Source organism: Phascolarctos cinereus, unplaced genomic scaffold (assembly GCF_003287225.1).
Source record: "Phascolarctos cinereus isolate Bilbo 61053 unplaced genomic scaffold, phaCin_HiC Scaffold_4;HRSCAF=312, whole genome shotgun sequence".
NCBI classification, from domain to species: Eukaryota; Metazoa; Chordata; class Mammalia; order Diprotodontia; family Phascolarctidae; genus Phascolarctos; species Phascolarctos cinereus.
The window spans coordinates 127,783,825-127,795,216 of NW_027555847.1; positions in this window are offsets into that span (position 1 = coordinate 127,783,825).

Sequence of the window (11,392 nt, forward strand, 5' to 3'; positions counted from 1 at the left end):
GATATTTTAGAATCAGAGGGCAAAATAGAAATTGAAAAAATCCACCAATCACCTCCTGAAAGAGATCCACAAAGGAAAACTCCTAGGAATATTGTAGCCAAATTCCAGAATTCCCAGGTCAAGGAGAAAATATTGCAGGCAGCCAGAAAGAAACAATTCAAGTACTGTGGGAACACAATCAGGATAACACAAGATTTAGCAGCTTCTACATTAAGGGACCAGAGGGCATGGAGTATGATATTCCAGAGGGCAAAAGAGACAGGATTACAACCAAGAATCACCTACCCAGCAAAACTGAGTATAATCCTTCAGGGTAAAAAATGGTCATTCAATGAAATAGGGGACTTTCAAGCATTCCTGAGGAAAAGACCAGAGCTGAATAGAAAATCTGACTTTCAAATACAAGACTCAAGTGAAACATGGAAGAGGTAAACAGAAAAGAGAAATCGTAAGAGAGTTATTAAGGCTGAACTGTTTACATTCCTACATGAAAAGATGATATTTGTAACTCATGAATCCTTTGTCAGTATTAGGGTAGTGGAAGGGAAAAAATTATGTGTATGTATGTATGTATGTATGGATAGATAGATAGATAGATAGATAGATAGATGGCACAGGGTGAGTTGAAGATGAAGGGGTGATATCTAGAAAATAAAATTAAGGAGGGAGAGAGGATTATGCTGGGAGAAGGAGAAAGGGGGAAGTAGAATGGGGTAAATTATCTCATATGAAACAGACAAGACAAGGCTTTTACACTGGAGGGGAAATGGGGGAAGGTGAGAGGGAATGAGTGAATCTTATTCCCATAGGATTTGGCTTAAAGAGGGAATAACATACACAATGGGGTATGGAAATCTATCTTACCCTACAGGAAAATAAGAGGGGGGAAGGGGACAAGAGAGCAGGGAGATGATAGAGGGGAAGGCACTTTGAGGGAGGGGATAATCAGAAGCAAACACTTCTGAGGAGGGACAGGGTCAAAAGAAAGAATAGAATAAATGGGGGGTAGGATAGGATGAAGGGAAATATACTTAGTTTTTCACAGCATGACTACTATGGAAGTGTTTTGCATGACTACACATCTGTAACCTATATCGAGATGCTTGCCTTTTCAACGAGGGTGGGTGGGGAGGGAGGAAGGGAGAAAATGTGTAACCCAAAGTTTTAAAAACACATCTAAAAAAAGAAGATCAGCAGAAGAGGAGCTATCAGACAGCAAGTAGGATAACCAAGAACAAGCAATGTCACAAAAGCCCAGAGAGGTGTAAGTATTTAAAAGGAGAGTTGGTCACCAGTGCCAAATGCTCCAAGGTGGTTAAGAAGGATTAAAACTGAAAAAAGACCTTTGGATTCGTCGGTTAAGAGATCAGTGGTAACTTCGGGAAAAGCAGTTTTAATTCAATGATGCAGTTGGAAGTTCTTGCAAGGTGACAAGGACAAGTGACTTTTGTTTTCTTTCCAACAAAAACCAAAGGTTCTAGCCTAAGCAGTACTTTTATTCTCCCTATCAACTTCCTTGGACACTCAGAGAACTAATCTCACCAAGTCAGTGGAGGCACCAACCCAATCCCATTGAGAGGACTTCCCCTTTACTGCCAGAAGTTCGCGGCCACAGAGTTCCAGGTCCCTGTATTACACTACCCAATCCCTGGGGCTCTCTTTCCTTAACATATCCTTTTCCTACTTCGGCTACCAAGTTATTCTGGACCAATTTTCAGAAGAAGAAATCAAAGATATCAAATCACATAAAAAAAATGTTTTAAGTCATTACTGATTAGAAAATGCTAATGAAAACAACTTTGAGATACCACTTCACACCTATTAGATTAGCTAACATGACAGAAAAGGAAAACAACAAATACTGGAGGGGATGTGGAAAAAACTGAAGCTGTGAACTAGGTCCAACCATTCTGGAAAACAATTTAGAATTGTGCTCAAAGAGCTATAAAATTGTGCATATCCTTTGACCCAGCAATATCACTACTAGGTCTGTATCTTAAAGAGATAAAAGAAAAGGGAAAATGACCTATTTGTGGAAAAATATTTCTAACAGCTCTTTTTGTGATGGTAAAGAATTGGAAATCAATTGGGGAATGACTAAACAAGTCGTGGTACATGATTAGGATGGAATACTATTGTGATATAAGAAATGATGAACAAGATGCTTTCAGAAAAACCTGAAAAGACTTAGATGAACTCAGGGAAAGGGAAGTGAGCAGAACCAGGAGAACATTGTACAAAGTAACAGCAATATTGTAAGGATGATCAAATGTGAAAGACTTAGCTATTCTGATCAATACAATGATCCAAGGCAATTTCAAAGGACCCATGATGAAAAATACTATCCACCTCCAAAAAGAGAACTAATGAACTCTGAATGCAGATTGAAGAATACTTTTTAAACTTTCTTTATTCTTCTTGTTTTATTTTTTGTCTACATTTTCTTTTGCAGCATGGTTAATAAAAAAAATGTTTTGCATGATTTTACCTGTGTAATCAATATCAAATTGCTTGCCTTCTCAAGGAGGGGAGAGGGGCAGGAGGGAGGAAGAAAATTTGGAACTCGAAATTTTTTAAAATGATCATTAAAAAATTTACGTGTAATTTGGAAATATTTAACAAAATAAATAAAAGTATATTTTTAAAAGAACATTATTAAGGCTTAGTATACACAGCTATATCTAACAAATTAGATCATTTAAAGAAAATTGATGATTATCTCCAAAAATAAAAATGACAAAAATTCTCTCACCTAGAAAATGATAATTTAAACTGAACAATCTTGGAAAAAAATCTAAGCTATCAAAAATACCCCATACCACTCTCTCCCCTCCCCCCCCAAAAAAACCCACATCTGGCAAAGATGTTTTCACAAAATTCTTTCAAATTTCCCCAAAACAAATAATCCCTATGTTATGTAGATTGTTCACAGAGAGAAACAAAACACTAGCAATTTTTTTATTCTTAGGGAAAATGTGGTATTAAAATTAAAATCAGATAAAATAACACTAAGAAAAGAAATTTTTAAAGCAATTTATCTTATGAACATAGATGTAAAAAACCTGAATAAAATATCACCCAATGGAAAGCAGCAATACATTAAGAGAATTATTCATCATGAACAAGCAGAATTTTAAACCAGACACTTTCAGACTGGCTCAATATCAGAAAAACTATCAACATAATGAACAACAACAAAAAAAAACTTTTTAAAAACTATATATCAATAGATTCAGAAAAGGTCTCTGATCTTATAGTATAAATTGTTCTCATTCTGCTTGCTTTACTCTGCATCAGTTTGTGTAAGTCTTTCCGTTCCTTTTAAAATCACGTATTTCCTCATTCTTTACAGCATTCATAAATTCCATCACCTTCATAAACCACAACTTATTTAGCCTTTCCTCAATTGTTGGACATTCTCTTGGTTGACAGATTTTTGCCACCACAAAAAGAGCTGCTATAAATATTTTTGTACATAAAAGACTTTTTCCTCTTTCTTTGATCTTTTTTTGAATACAGGCCTAGCAGTCATATAGCTAAATACACTGTTAGCAACTTTTTCTATATAATTCCAAATTGCTTCACAAAATAGTTGTACTCATTCACACCTCCACTTGTTTTCCCACAGCCCCTCCAATATTTATCATTTTCTCTTTTTGTAATCTTTGCCACTCTGGAGGGTGTAAGGTAGAATCTAAAAATTGTTTTAACTGCATTTCCATAATTAGTAATGACTTGGAACACATTTTTGTATGGCTATTATATTGCTGACTTCCTGCTCTTGAGAACTACCTTCATATACTTAAACCATATGTAAACTGGGGAATTGCTCTTTTTCTTATAAATTTGAATCAATTCTTTATGTATCTTGGAAATGAGACCTTTATCAAACAAACTTGCTGCAAAGTTTTGTTTGCTTGTTAACTTTCCCTTAACTTGCCCAGTCAACTTTCCCTTTTAATCTTAGATTTATTGGATTTATGAAAAACAATGTTTAATTTTATGTAATCAAAGTTATCCATTTTCTTTCTGTGATCCTCTCTATCCCTTGTTTGGTCATATACTTTTCTCCTATCCACAGATTTAAGAAGTATTTTTTTAAAAACTAGGGGTTTTTTGTTATATTGCTATAGTTTCTCTAATTTATGATGTGACCTTTTATGTCTAGATCATACACTCATTTGGAGCTTAGTTTTATATAAAATGCGACTTATTGGTCTAAATCTAATTTCTTCCATACTGCTATCCTGTTTTCCCAACAGTTTTTGTCAAATAGTGAGTCCCTAACCCTACAGTTGGGGTCTTTGCTTCTGTATCATGTGTATCATCAACTCACCTCTCTTTTTTAATTAACATAAAATTGTTTGAATAATTGCTACTTTGTCATACAGGTTGAGATCTGGCCCTCGTAGTACCCCTTCATTCCCATTTCTTTTCATTAGTTCTCTTAAGATCCCTGACCTTTTTTTCCTCCATATGAATTTTGCTGATATTTTTTGCTGGTTCTATAAGGTAATCTTTTGGTAATTTGATTGGGATGACATCGACTAAGTAAATTACTTTAGGTAGTATTGACATTTTTATTATAGTGGCTTATCATATCCATGATTAATATTTTTCCATTTATTTAGGTTAGTCTTTATTTCTGCAAACAGTGCCTGCAGTTCTATTTATATAGTTCTTCTGTGTCTTAGAAAGTATTTTATACATTCTGTAGTAATTTTAAATGGAATTTCTATTTCTGTGTACTCTATGAGTTTAATGCTTTTACACAGAAATGTGGATGATTTGTGGATTTATTTTATATCTTGTAAGTTTGTTGTAATTATTGTTTCAATTAACTTCTGGCTGACGCTTTAGGATTCTTTCAGTACATCCTTATGTCATCTGCAAAAAAAATGATAATTTGGTCCTTCTTTATCTATGCTTATTGGTTTCCTTTCTTAAAAGATTTTACTTTAATATAAATTTATTTATTCTTAGTTTTCAACATTTACTTCCACAAGATTTTGAATTCCAAATTTTCACCCCACCTTGCCCCTCCCCCCACCCCAAAATGGCATGCATTCTGAATACCCCTTTCCCTGGTCTGCCCTCCCTTCTATCTCTCCTCTCCCTTCTCTTATCCCCTTCCCCTTCTATTTTCCTGTAGGACAGGATAGATTTCTGTACCTCATTTCCTGTATTTCTTATTTCCCAGTTGCATGTGGAAACTTTTTTTTTAAAATGTGTTTTTAAAACTTTGGGTTCCAAATTTTCTCCCTTCCTCCCACCCCACCCACCCTCATTGAAAAGGCAAGCAAGTCAATACAGGCCATACATGTGCAGTTATGCAAAATACTTCCATAGTAGACATGTTGTGAAAAACTAACTCTATTTCCCTTAATCCTATCCTGCCCCCCCCATTTATTCTATTCTTTCTTTTGACCCTGTCCCTCCTCAGAAGTATTTCTTTCTGATTACCCCTTTCCCAATCTGCCCTTCTCTCTATCATCCCCCTGCTCTCTTGTCCCCTTCCTCCCCTATTTTCCTGTAGGGTAAGACAGATTTCCATACCCAATTGAGTGCATATGCTATTCCCTCCTTAGGCCAAATCCTATGAGAATAAGATTCCCTCATTTCTTCTCACCTTCCCGTTTCCCCTCCACTGTAAGAACCTTTTCTTGTCTATTTTGTGCAAGATAATGTACCCCATTCTACCTATCCCTTTCTCCTTCTCCTAGTGTAATCCTCTCTCACCCCTTAATTTTATTCTCCAGATATCACCCCTTCATCTTCAACTCACCCTGTGCCCTCTATCTATCTATCTATCTATCTATCTATCTATCTATCTATCTATCTATCTATCTATCCATACATATAATTTTTCCACTCCCACTGCCCTAATACTGACAAAGGTCTCATGAGTTATAAATATCATCTTTCCATGCATGAATGTAAACAGTTCAGTCTTAATAAGTCTCTTATGATTTCTCTTTCCTGTTTACCTCTTCATGTTCCACTTGAGTCTTGTATTTGAAAGTCAAATTTTCTGTTCAGCTCTGATCTTTTTGTCAAGAATGCTTGAAAGTCATCTATTTCATTGAATGACCATTTTTTCCCCTGAAGGATTATACTCAGTTTTGCTGGGTAGGTGATTCTTGGTTGTAATCATATCTCCTTTGCCCTCCGGAATATTATATTCCATGCCCTCCGGTCCCTTAATATAGAAGCTGCTAAATCTTGTGTTATCCTGATTGTGTTCCCACAGTACTTGAATTCTTTTTTTTTTCTTATTGCCACAGCCAACATTTCTAGTACTGTGTCAAATAGAAGTAATGTCAACAGACACCCTTGTTTTACACCTGAATTTAATGGAAAGGATCCTAGTTTATCTTTTATAAATATTAGTATCTCTTAGTTTTAGATACATGCTATTTATCATTTTAAGGAAATGTCCATTTATTCCTTTTTTTTAGTATTTTTAACAGAAATGAGACTGTGTTTTGTCAAGCTTTTCTCCATCTTTGACATAATTATATGATTTCTATTGATTTTGTTATTAATATAGTTAATTAAATTTATATCTTTCCTAATATTAAACCAGTCCTGAATTCCTGGTATAAATCCAGTCTGGCCATAGTATATAATCTTTGTGATATGCTATTTAGTCTCTTTACTCACACTTTGTTTAAATTTTTTGCATCAATGAAAACTTCCAGGAATGCCACTACCACAATCTGGAACTTCTAGACAACAGAAAAGATACTTCAAAGTGACTAAAAAGAAAGAATTCAAATATCAAGGAGCTCTAATCAGGATCACACAAGATTAATCAGCTCTTACTTTAAAGAAACAAAGAACATAAAATGAAATATTCCAAAAGGCAAAAGATAAGGAAAGGTCTACAACCAAGAATAATTTACTGAACCTATTACTTGATTTCATCACTATAAGGACCTCTCAGGGAGCAATTCCCTTTACCAATGAAGGTTATCACCTCCACAGCAACTACTAGTCTTAGCTATCTGAGGCACTAAGAAGTTAAGTGACAAAGCCAGGTTCACAAATTCAGAATGTTTCAGAGGTAGGATTAGAACCCAGGTCTTTCTGACTATGAATCCAGCTCTCTATTCAATATTACATACTCTGGCTCCAATTTATCTTTACAGCTTATTTCACATTAATCTCTCTCTCTGTCTGTCTCTCTCTCTCTTTCTCTCTCTCTCTCTCTGTATGTGTGTGTATATTTGTACATTTATATACACACACACATACATAAATACATACATATATAACCAATCATATATATGTAATCATATGTATGATATATATAAGATTACAAGTAGTCTCAGAGGAAAGGCACTAAGAATAAGGACTGGGGAAAGGCTTAGTTTAGTCTTGTTGTTTAGTTGATTAGGCATGTCCGACTCTTCTTGACCTCATCTGGGGTTTTCTTGGCAAAGACACTGTAGTGGTTTGTTCTCCAGCTCATTGTACAGATGAGGAAACTGAAGCAAACAGGATTAAGTGACTGGCCCAGGGTTACACAGCTAGTAAGTGTCTGAGGCCGAATTTGACCTCAGGTCCTCTTGACTCTAGGGCTGGTGCTCTCTATCTACTGTACCACCTAGCTGCCCCCTTAGTTTAGCCTAAAGCAGAAAAAACAGCAGGGACATGAAAGAATCTTTATAAATTTGAAGTGGTGTCTTGGTGTCTTATTTTAGTTGACTTCGAAAAGAATAAGAACAAAAACATCTTAACAATCACAGCAGTTCTAAAATGGAGTTAGCTACCCCAGGGGTAATGAGTTCACTATTGACAGATGTCTTCCAGCAAAAGGAATGCATGATTTAGATAGGAGTGGATTAGATAACTTCTTAAGTCCACTCAAGCTATGAAGTAATGGAAAGACCTACGTGAACTGATGTAAAGTGAAATAAGCAGAAACAGGAGACCATTGTATACAGTTTCAACAATATTGTATGATGATCAACTGTGAATCACTTAGCTATTCAATGATCCATGACAATTCTGAAGGATTTATGATGAAAAATGCTAGCCATTTCCAGAGAAAGAACTGATGGAGTCTAAATACAGATCAAAGCATACTTCTTTACTTTCTTTTTTTTGTTTTTTTTTTAGTCTGTGTTTTCTTTCACAACATGACTAACATGGAAATATGTTTTGCATGACTGCACATGTATAGCCTATATCAAAATGCCTGCCTTCTCAATGAGGGTGGAGGGAGAAAATTTGAACTTAAAAATATTTTTTAAAATGTTAAAAAAAAAACTATAAGGTGAAAAGACTTAAACTCATCTCTAGTATAAGTTTACTGGAGTAAAGATGGCAGAACAAACAGAAATAGAACAGCCAAGTTCCCACACAAGTATTACAAACCAAGAAAGATCACCAGACCAAATAATGATTAAGAAATCTAAAGAGAAACTGCAGCTAAATGTTGTCATCCAGCTCAAGTCTGCACAAGAGGACACTCAGAAGCCTGGGGTATTAATGAAGGGATCTAGTCAGAAATGTCACAGTATACTAGAAATACTCCAAAAAGACCTAAAGCCTACAGTGCTGTTTGCCAGGTATGTGACTGTTTCCTGGCTACTTACTGTGTGATGATGAACAGCCTCTTAATTGGCTGAAGAGCAGAAATGAAAGTATGTATAAAAGGTTCCAAAGGAGGAACATTTCTACTTCCTTCCCTGCTGGCAAGGAAGAAAATACCTGCTATAAGCTAGAGGCCTATTATGCCCCACCTGGGGCTGACATGTAGCCTTTGCTACATAGTACATTGGTTTCTTCTGTCTCTCAGTTGGTCTATTCTTTCCTGATATTAGATGTAGTATTGAGGACAGAATGACTTTGTGGCCTTCAAAAGCTCAGAAGGACCAAAAGAAGACCAGCAATTAGAGTCCATAGCAGAGCCTGAGGCAGTAGCAGCAGCAAAGCCCAGGAAAAAGTTAGTGCTGACTAACTTGACCCACTTAGCTTGACTCAGCCCAGCAATGGATTGGCCTAGCTTCCAAGAATTTGTGTTCCGCAAGAAAGAGAACACATCCAGTGGTTATGTTGCACCCAGAAACTGACTTGGTTAAAAGAATATTTGTAGTAGAAACCTCTTTTATGTTTGAGCACTATTCCCCAGGGACCAAAGAGGTAGAGAGAGTGTATACCAATTTGGGAGGATGTATTTATACTTCTGTTCTTCCCATATCTTCTTAGTAAATATCTCTCTGTAAAAGCTAACAGATGTTGACTGGTTGTCAATGATAATGAAGACATATCAGGAACTTAGGTCATGCTGAGAAGATAATGGCAAGTGATATTATGGCAGTAATCACTGGCAACTGATGTTAAGGAAAACACAGCAGAATAGGGGCCCAAGTCAATAGCATCAGAAAAATCCCATAACCCTTTAGGATTACTCATAGAATCCCAAGGGAAGTGGAACAGTAGTCTGTCTCTGAGGACCTGACCCATTGTGTGAGTGAGAGCTGGGATAAGGACCTCAAGAACTTATATATGCCACATGGCCTTTTCTTTAATGTAGTAAGTATTATCTATCTAAAGCCAAGGACTACCACTGTATTTAAAGTAGAAATGTTAGAGACCTTTATAAGATCAAGGTAAAGTAAGAATGTCTACTATCACTACTATTATTTGACATAGTGCTAGAAATTCTATCTATAGCAATAAGACAAGAAAAAGAAATTGAAGGAATAAGAAGAGGAAATAAAATCCTTTCTGCAAATAAGATTTAGAGAACCTTAAAAATTCCATGAAAATTGAAATAACTTCAGCAAAACAGTAAGACATAAAGGAAACCCACATAAATTATTATTTTTCTGTATAAAACCAACAAAACCAAGAAGGAAAAGAGAAATTCCATTTAAAATAACTACACAATATATAACATATTTGGGAGTCTACCTACCAAGACACTCATAGTAACTGTATGAATAGAATTACAAAACACTCCTCACAAAAATACAGACCTAAACAATGAGAAAACTATTAGATGCTAATGCTTACATCATGCTAATATAATAACAATACTGCCTAAAATTAATTTAATCAATATCATGCCAACTACACTACCAAATCATTACTTTATAAAACTAGAAAAAAATGTATTCATCTGGAGGGGAAAAAAGGTTAAGAATCTCAAGAAAATTTTGAAAAAATGTTGGAAAGAAGATGGACTGACAGTATCAGAAATACAACTATAAACTGCAAAGTAGTGATCATCAAAACTACTGATACTGGTTAAAAAGTAGGAAAGTTAATCAGAGGAAAAGATTAGGTACACAAGCTACAGAGGTAAATAAATGTAGTAACAGTGTTTGATAAACCCAAAGACTCCCAAAGATAAAACCAAAGACTGGGGAAAGGTTTCACTATTCAACAAAAAACTGTTAAGAAAGTTGGAAAGTAGTCTGGCAGAAATTAAATTTAGACCAATATCTCATACCATGTACCACAATAAAATCCAAATCAATTAATGACTTCCATGTAAAGGTCACATCATAAACTAGAAAAGCAGGAAAAAAGAAGATACCTTTCATAACTATGGATGGGAGAAAAATTCTTGATCCAACAAGAGATGGAATATCTTAACAGATACAATGGGTAATTATGATTACATAAAATTGACTTCCAGTTCATATAACCAGCAAAATGAGAGATTAGATATTTCCACCAAGCCTCATAACTATCAAGCTTCTCCAAAATAGATAGTATGTTCCCCCAAAAAAGCAATTTCAGCTGTCTCTACAATAGAGGACACCAAGAACCCAAAGGTTAAAAATGAATGAATTTACAACAAAAAAAGTTAATCTTTAATGCCTAAAACACAATTGAAACCCCCTCTCCCACCATCCACCATTCAACCAGCAACAGGAATGAAGAATCCGATCCACATGCTTAAAACTCCACATGTCCACTTCCATCCTTCTCCCAGTGCTCCAAGATCAGCAGAAATTTGCTCAGCTATGACAGCAGTAAGGAACATGACAGCAGCAAGAAACAGTAGCACTCTAGAACTCAGCCAGAGGACATAGGAACAAAGGGAAATGGAATAGGACAAGTGGGTGAAAGGAAAAGAGGTATGTGGCACAATATGAAATCTGAGGGAAAGAGCCCTGCAACCCACTGGAATCAGTTCTTTTCCCTCAAAAATTGTATGAGGTAGAGACCTACACTGTTGAACCATGAATTGTTCAATAGGAAGACACTGAGACAGCTCTGAGATCCATCTCCAATGGAACCAGCCATCAGAGGGAAAGGAGTCAAAAAGTGAGCAATGAGAGAAAATAACAAACAAAAAGACTGACATTACCCAAAAATCTTAAGAGAAAGAAAACTCAAAGATTATGATCATAAAGACGGCAATAGAGGA